General features: G+C 38.6%; 1 pseudogene; it reads right to left on the bottom strand.

The window, feature by feature from the left end:
- Positions 1–248: 248 nt before the first annotated feature.
- On the bottom strand, positions 249–8,059 carry LOC105742942 (annotated as a pseudogene).
- Between the last annotated feature and the right edge of the window lie 261 nt (positions 8,060–8,320).

Raw genomic sequence — 8,320 nt, forward strand, 5'->3', positions numbered from 1 at the left:
TGTAGCTTTTTGGTCTGAGAAGGTCAGTGAAATGCCCTCAGGATTTATCCTGAGATCCTGTACCTCAGATTGTAGAACCTTTGTCAGTGTCAGCCATATTAATTCTTACCATAACAAAAGGCCATACTACTTGGCAGCTAATAACTTGATCTTTGCAGTTAGGGGGTCCTGGTTCCTACCATGAATTCACCTTATAAGATAAGTAAATAAATTTATTTATTTTGTAAAGTGGACTGATACTCCCTATTTCAGCAGAGCAAAAATAAAAGTTTCAGTGACTTGAGAGCTTTTGGCATTTTCATAGACAACTTATAAAGGTCATCTGAAGCCAGGTGTGTCTCCTGAGAACCAAGTCCAATGAAGGTCCCATCTCTTCCAACTCAATCCATGGTGTTCTGCAACCAGATTTCTTCAAGAGCAACTTATAGCTGCGAAAATGAACCTTCCCCTTCAGTGCAGTGAAGTGCAAAACATACTCTAACACAGCCAGTCAGATATTTGACACTGTGGGGCCTCTGAAGAAATCAGTAAGAAGGCTTTTCAGCCTTCTGTAGTCTTCCGTCACATCAAAATCATCGCCAGGAAATATTAACACGGGCTTTGTTCTCTCAGGACATTTACTGTTCTTACTATCTTTTAGAGACACAAATTTCTCGATACCTAATTCAATCCTATCCAGCACGTGGTAGTTGTACATACGACCTATTGTTAGGTTATTGGGACACTTCTTATTGTGGGATTCAAACAAGAATAAAGAACAATCTTGTTTCTTTGAAAAGAATTCTATTGATGTCTGATGTTCAAATGATCTTGTGATATTTTCCTTTTTATACAGAACAGCATACGGTTTTTCAGTGCATACACATCTTTCAGGGCTTGGGTCACGGTTGCATTTGCATTTCCCCCTTTAATCAGTATGGCTTTTTAAATATTTTCACCAGATTTTGGTTCTCTCTTCTGCGATATAAATGTGTAAAACACTTAATTCAATGCCATCTTCATAGTAAAGAACCAATTAATGGTAGGGAGTTATTGCTCTGTGATGAAAGTTTTCATCTTCTGCTCATGTGAATTTAATGACAGCATCATATTTTTTCTAAACATAACTGTACCTCATCCAGAAGGCTAATGGACTTGGTTAAGAGTTAAGGTAAACTAATACATGCAATGTGGAAAACAATTTAGATTCAAAGTATTTTTTTAGCATTGGCTGAAATTGAATAGGACTACCTATTTTGTAAATTCCTAAAATGTAGCTCAAATCTGGAATATTTGTATTATTATACTTTGCTAGATAAGATCACTATTCTAATATGTAAATTTACCACTTAAAATAACTTTTCTTTTTTTTTTTCTTTTTTTTTTTTTTTAGTAAGTAACCTCTTTTCTCCCATCCAAGTACTAACCAGGCCCGACCCTGCTTAGCTTCCGAGATCAGACGAGATCAGGTGCGTTCAGGGTGGTATGGCGTAGACAGTAACCTCTTTTCTTAAAGATCTACTTATCTATGCAGATAGTAAAAAATTAAGCATTTTATATAAAAGTTCCTGAAGACCAGGCAAAGCAATTCCATGCCTCCAAGAACTTATATAAATTTAGTGTAACTGTTTCTAATTAACTGACAATGTTTGAAGATAACTTTTATAGGAATATAACTATTGTTATCTTTCTTGGTGAACACACCCATTCTAGGAAGACAGATCTAGATGTGTGTGAACCAGGAGTCTACTTCATCACACAGGTCTGTTTACTGAATTTTTTTTTTTTATTCCTAGTTATATGCAGCCTAGTCTGGCAAATTATACTCCTGATTAGCTTCTTCACATGCTGAGTTTTTAAAAAAAATTTATTTGGTACTACATGGGGTCTCCCCAGGTAGTGCAGACTCATAGTGATCCTTCTGTTTTCAGCCTCCCCAGCGCTGGGATTAGAGGTGTGCACCAAAATGCCTGGTCTTTGTTGCTGTCTCATCACACCTGGGGCCAGGGCCGGCATGGCATATAGTGCCAGGGATTAGACCCTGGTCCCTGTGCTTGCCTGAGAAGGTGTTTAGCCCACTGAACTATCTTTCTGGTCCTTCACTTGCTGTTTTTATCTGGGGTAGAGGAGTATAATTTTTTACCACATATGTCAGTGGTTTTCAATGGGGCGAGTTTGCCCCGTCTCTCGCCAGTAGTCATTTGGTGATGTCTAGAGGCATAAAGATTATTCTGAATGCAGGAGAAGGATGCTGCCAGCATTGCAGGCTGACAATGAGGCAAAGCATTCCACAGGGCCCAGGGTGACAGGCCAGGCACTCTTCTGCTGCTCTAGTTCTTCTCTTCCGTGCAACAGAATTATCATAATTACCACATTTGTTGATGATTTTACCTTTTTACTACTGCAAAATTGCAGATACTATCTATCAATGTGCCCCACTTCACACAATTCTCAGATTTGTAAATTTATTGCTATAAGGATATTTATCAACAAGTTCTTGAGATCCCACTTATTTTAGGCTCATTGCTGAGGGTCAATGTGCAGTGAAGAACAAGTTAGTTAAGATCTCTCTGCTCACAGAGTTCAGTCTTGTGAATGAACTGAACAATAAGAAAGAAATACATAATAAAACTTAAAATAAATATCATAAAAAAGCCACCAAGTAAGGATAAGACAATAATTAGAGATGATTTGCTGAAGTTAACTGTTGAGCTGAGACTTGTAGAGTCTGATGGGGATAATTTTCTTTCTTTTTTGCGGAACCGGGGATTGAACTCAGTCCCTTGTGCTTGCAAGGGAAGCGCTTATTCCACTGAGCCATCTGCCTGGCCCCAATAATATTCTTTTTTCTTTGCTTGTTTTACTTTTCTCTTAGAATTAGAACCCAAAGGCTAAGAAGCCATTGAGCTACCTGCCCAGGCCTTTTTATTATTTCATTTTATTATTATTATTATTATTATTATTATTATTATTATTATTATTATTTTTTGTCTTTTTGGGAAGGGTCTGCAGGGTGTTCAGGGTCTCACTACTAGATCGGACTCATAGTCATCTGCCTGTTTACAGCCTCGAAGAGCTGGGATTACAGGCCCACGCCACCACGCCCAGTCTCAATGGGCCCCAGGGGCAGGGCTGGGGTGGGCCCAGCACAGCATGACTGGGGATTGAACCTAAGGCCTCTGCACCTGCTTGTAGGTGCTTTAATCCGCTGAGATATTTGGTTGGCCCCTATTTTCTTTTATTTTGAAACAGGGTCTTACTAAGTTTCCCAGGCTGGCCATATGGCCATGATCTCCCTGCCTCAGGCTCGTGGGCAGCTCATATTATTAGAGTGGACCTGTGCATGATGCCAGGCTCTGTGCTATTTTCTAGAGGATGAATAGAAAGATGGTCCTTGTAGTGCAACTAGTACACAAGTGTTGAGATGGAGAAGAAACTATATGTTCGAAGAACTGAAAATAGCTATTATAAATTTAGTGAGAGAGAAAGAAGGATAAGGTGAAGTTACAGAGAACAAAGAGACAGACAGACACTAGAGTGGGTGAGTTGTTCCAAGAATTTCAGCTAGTTTGAATAGCTTTGTAAATATAAAGAAACCCATTGAAAGAACTTAGGCGCACAGAATTGTCAAACTTGATTTTGTCTCTTCATTGGATTTGGGCTCCACTCCAGGGGATTGGTGGAGCACACTTTTGGGTGCATCTAGGTGGGTCATGGAGGTGTGACTTGGGATCTACCTATGTGTCCCTCCTCTTTCCCTCTGGCACTGTCCCCTGCTCCACTTCCCACCACCATGAGCTCAACAGTCTTGCTCCATCATGCCCTTCCTGCATAGAGCTTCTGCCTGTCAGCAGCTGGCTATGGACCCCTTCAAACACGAGCCTCATGAAACCTCTCCTCCATTAGCTATGAATATTGGGTAGTGTGTGCCACAACAGGAAAGGTGACCAAGATGGCAGGGAGCTTATTCATGTTTTTACACAGATCATATTGACATTGATGGAAAAGGACTTGAAGAGAAAGAGTAACAACAAGAAACTTACCAGAAGGTGACTTTTGGACTAGCCAAGCAAGAGATGACCTTGGCAGGAGCTTAGATAGTGGCTATAAGATGAGGAAAAGATGATCTAAAAAAGGCATAACTTAGAAGTACATGAGATAAGACCCTTGGTGGATACATTTGGAAGAATATGCAGAAAAAAGAATCAACCATGCTTCTAAGTTTTCCGGTTTGAAAAACTAGGTACTGATGGTGCCATTTAGTTAGATATAAATGGCAGAGGAAAATAATGGCATGGAAGGTACAGGTGTTAGAGGACAGAAAGCAATAGTTCTGTTTTGGATATATGAGTTTTGAAATGCTTGTGAATATTCTAATTAAAGATTCCATGCCAGCAGCTGCAGAATACCTGTCAGAAGCCTAGAAGATAAGTCAGGTTAGAGATATATTCAGAGAGTTACCTGCAAAGAGAAGTTAATTCAGGCCACAGGAATAGATGTAGTCATTTGGGAAAGGATATAGTGAACGAACAGTAGGAGGGGACCAGGGTCTGAACACAGAAGGACTTAAATATTTAGAGATCTGAGTCAAAGAAGTGGAATACATTGTATGTTGACATTCTAGTTGTTAAAATTTTTATTCTCTCCCTTATCCCTCAAATTTTAAACTTCACATTTCAGTCATGTTTCCTTTTCCCACTGAACTCACAAATGTTTCCAACATTAATCTTTAAACTGTAGGTGCCTCTAATTGCTCGTACAAGAATCTTAATACTATGGGGAGAATGTATTCTGTCTTTTTTTATAGTTATGGAAAAGCAAATTCTATTTTGCATCATAAAATTCTCTTTGTCAGGAATATTTTTAAAATGACATCTGGTAAGACATACTAGGATTTTATGTGTTGCTAGGCCCTGTGAAAATAACCTTCTACTCTATAAAGTGCCTACAAGTCTCATCAGTTTTGCAGATTGCTATGTTTCCCTGGAAATATTTAGATGGGTATTTTTGTTTTCTAGGGAGTATATTTATGGAGGCTTCTCCTCCATGCAAGAATGATAAAATGAAATGAAGCTTATGTCTCCAATATCCTATTATTTAAGCAAAAGATTTCAAGAAATTCTATTAAAAATATTTAAACTAACAATCAGAATGAGTCAGCAAAGAAGGTTGAGAAGGAACTTTTATAAAGTGAAAGCCTAAGAGCTTAAAGAACAGAGACTGAAGCAGAGAGTGTTTCAGGAAGAAGATCAGTCAAGGGGGGGTTGGTTCTAGAAAGGCAATGACTGAAACACTCAATAGATGTTGATGGCAAGGAGGTCGTTGGTGGCCTGGCCTGCCCACTTTCAGAGGAATGGTGGAAATAGAAATTGATCAAGGATATGCTGTTTGAGGGGTGAGAAAAATGAATGGATTCTGTCATCTTATTCCTCTTTTCCTGCCTGAGCCAAATGCAGGTCCCTGACAGAGGTATGGGTATCTCTTCAGCAGTGTGAAACCAAAGTGGAGTAGTAAGTAGCACATCATTTTGCAATAATTTTCACTTGCATTTCAAAGAAGTCATGTGGGCACATACTTTTCATTCCTATTTTGTTGATAAGGAAATAGAAATTCAGGTATTTATCAAAATTTCAAAGCAATTAAATATAGAGTAACATCAGTCAGCACTGAAAACAGATCCATAGAATCCAAGCCAGTAGCCTTGATTCTTCAGCATGAAATCAAGGGGTACAATGACAAGGGTAGAAAACAATGAGCCAAAGCCAAGTACCAGGGCATATTTAATCAACATTCCCCATTCTCACCTCCCCTATGTTTGGCTCTTTTTGAATGTGAAAGAGAAGATGGAATATATTTAATTCTTCCCAGAGGGAAGGAGTATCTAGGTTACATATGCAAATGGTGCATTTCTAAAGAAAAACCTAAAGAATCACTGTTTTGACAACAAAAAGCAATAGTGGAATTTAACTGAAGCTTTGTTTTTTGTTGTTTTGTCTATACAGCTAAGAAGTGAGTCCTGAAAGAAACTGACACTGAAAGAATCAGTGTCATATAAGCTTTCTATAGGTTCATATGTTACATGTTGATTTGTTATGAATCCAGCAGCAATATAACATGATATTGAATGAGCTGGACACAGGAAACTCTTGAGGAGCTTGAGTTAAAAGTAGAAGTTTATGTCATACTTCTTGTATTGATTATATAATACATATCCAGTGGGCACATAGTTTGGGGATGTTGTTAATAAATGGACAAAATGAAGAGAACTTTTATGTTCATGGGGCTTTCAGCTGGAAAGTCATTGAACAAGATGAATTTATGAATTAAGAAATTTTATCTGTCTAGAAGTTAATTGGAAGGATTCTCACCTTGACTATATATACTGACAACTGTGAACTAAGCAACTGCACTGAAGAAGGCAATTTATAATAGTAGGTTCATGCTTGGAGTGTCTCTCATTCTGGTCTTCTAAATACATGCTGCTTGTCATGATATGCCACGCCACTTGCTGCTGTGCTGTCGCTCAGGTAGATGATTGTTTAAAACAGAAAGGGGGTGGTGAATGAAGGCAGGAGACAGGAAAAGGAGTGCCGTGGGTCTGTCCTGCAACAATGTTGTATATGGTTAGAGTTTTGGACTTATGTGTAAACATATATAATTCTTTATTCCTATTTTTAAAATATAGTTTAATTTTCTATTTTTTTTGTCATATTCTGTAGGGACTTAAAGTTTAATATATCAATACTTTATGAAAAATACCTGTTCCATGTTATGCCTAAGATGCTTGATATTCAGGCAGATAGTGAGGTTAAGTTCAACAGCCTAGGTTGTATGGTAATGACAATAAGCTTCTCTTCTGGAGGGTTAACAACCTAAGTTTGCAGACCAAAAATTAGAGAAAAAGGAGGGACACAAGGAAAGACAACATTTTGGTCCTAGCCTTCCAAGGTCAATTAAGATTCAGGACACATGAAAACCTGTACTGTAACATCATGTAACTCAGTTGTGTCCCAAATTTTCTGATCAAGGAGATTATGGGGCCAAAGAGGAAAGTGATCGATGATGTAGAGTGTGCCTATGGAGAGTCACAGGGAGAGAAAACATTCTCTCAGGCTTTCACAGAAGGCAAATTGGCCAAGAAATGTCCATGACTCATCCACATGGCTGACACTGACAAAGGATCTACAATCTGAGGTACCGGGTTTCAGGATAAATCCTGAGGGGATTTCACTGACCTGCTCAGACCCAAAAGCTACAATTCTTGTTACATAGGTCTTGCTTTATCTTGGTCTTAACCATCCAGCAGAAAAGTATAAAAGCTAAGTACAAGAAATAAATCCATGTTGTTATGTTGAGATGTAGGGGACTCAGGTCAACAACTTCTGACATTGCCAGTCAAGTGGAAGACCCAGTACTATTATGGACTACTGGACTATTTTGGAATATTTTGCTGAATTCACACACCTATAATATTTAAATGATGGAACTAAACAAGAAAAGGGGATATAGATGAGTGACCATTTTGTATATCTGTATTCAAAATGATTAGGATAGATAAATAGCTACAGTCTCTTAATTCAAGGAATAGAGGGATTTGTTCTAATTGTGTTTGTAAATAGTGTATCATGTTTGCATCTTTTACAACAAATAACCACTAGGAAGGCAGTATGCAATGTGTTAATTATTGGAACTGTCCTACCAACTTGATTTGAAACTATCTCATTGCTATTTATTTCTCAATAAAATTATGGAAAAAAAAGAAATTTTGTCTGTCAACCTGACAGGGCTAAGGGATGCTCAGAGAGCTGGTAAAGTATTATTTCTTGGTGTGCTGGGAGGGTGATTCTAGAAGACAGTAGCTTTTTAGTTTGGAAACTGAGCAAGAAAGGTCACCTTTGTGAGTATTAGGAGTCATCTTGAAATTTGTTGAAGGCCTGAATAGGACAAAATGACAGAGGAAGGGCATTGTGACATCCATTTTCACCTGGTCTCTGCCGTCAGCATTTCTGGCTTTGGGTGTCTTAGGAAATAGATCAGGGCTTTCTCTGTTGACTTCTTGGGTTCCCAGGTCTTCAGGCATGGACTGAGGCACACCACTGGCTGCCCTGGGCCACCCACCTTGAAGGCTGTGGTGTTATACAGCCTCCATGAAAATGGGAGTTAACCCCTCGTAATCTTATTTTATGTGGACGAATTCTACTTGGGTCTCAAGTCTCCTGCAGATACTGAAATATGCAGATGCTCAAGTACCTAATACAAAAAATGGTACAGTATGTGCATGTAACCTGTATCCATTAAATCAACTCTATATTACTTGTGATACTTAATGTAATGCAAATGC

The sequence above is a fragment of the Octodon degus genome, unplaced genomic scaffold (assembly GCF_000260255.1).
Source record: "Octodon degus isolate 3935 unplaced genomic scaffold, OctDeg1.0 scaffold00085, whole genome shotgun sequence".
Taxonomy (NCBI): Eukaryota; Metazoa; Chordata; class Mammalia; order Rodentia; family Octodontidae; genus Octodon; species Octodon degus.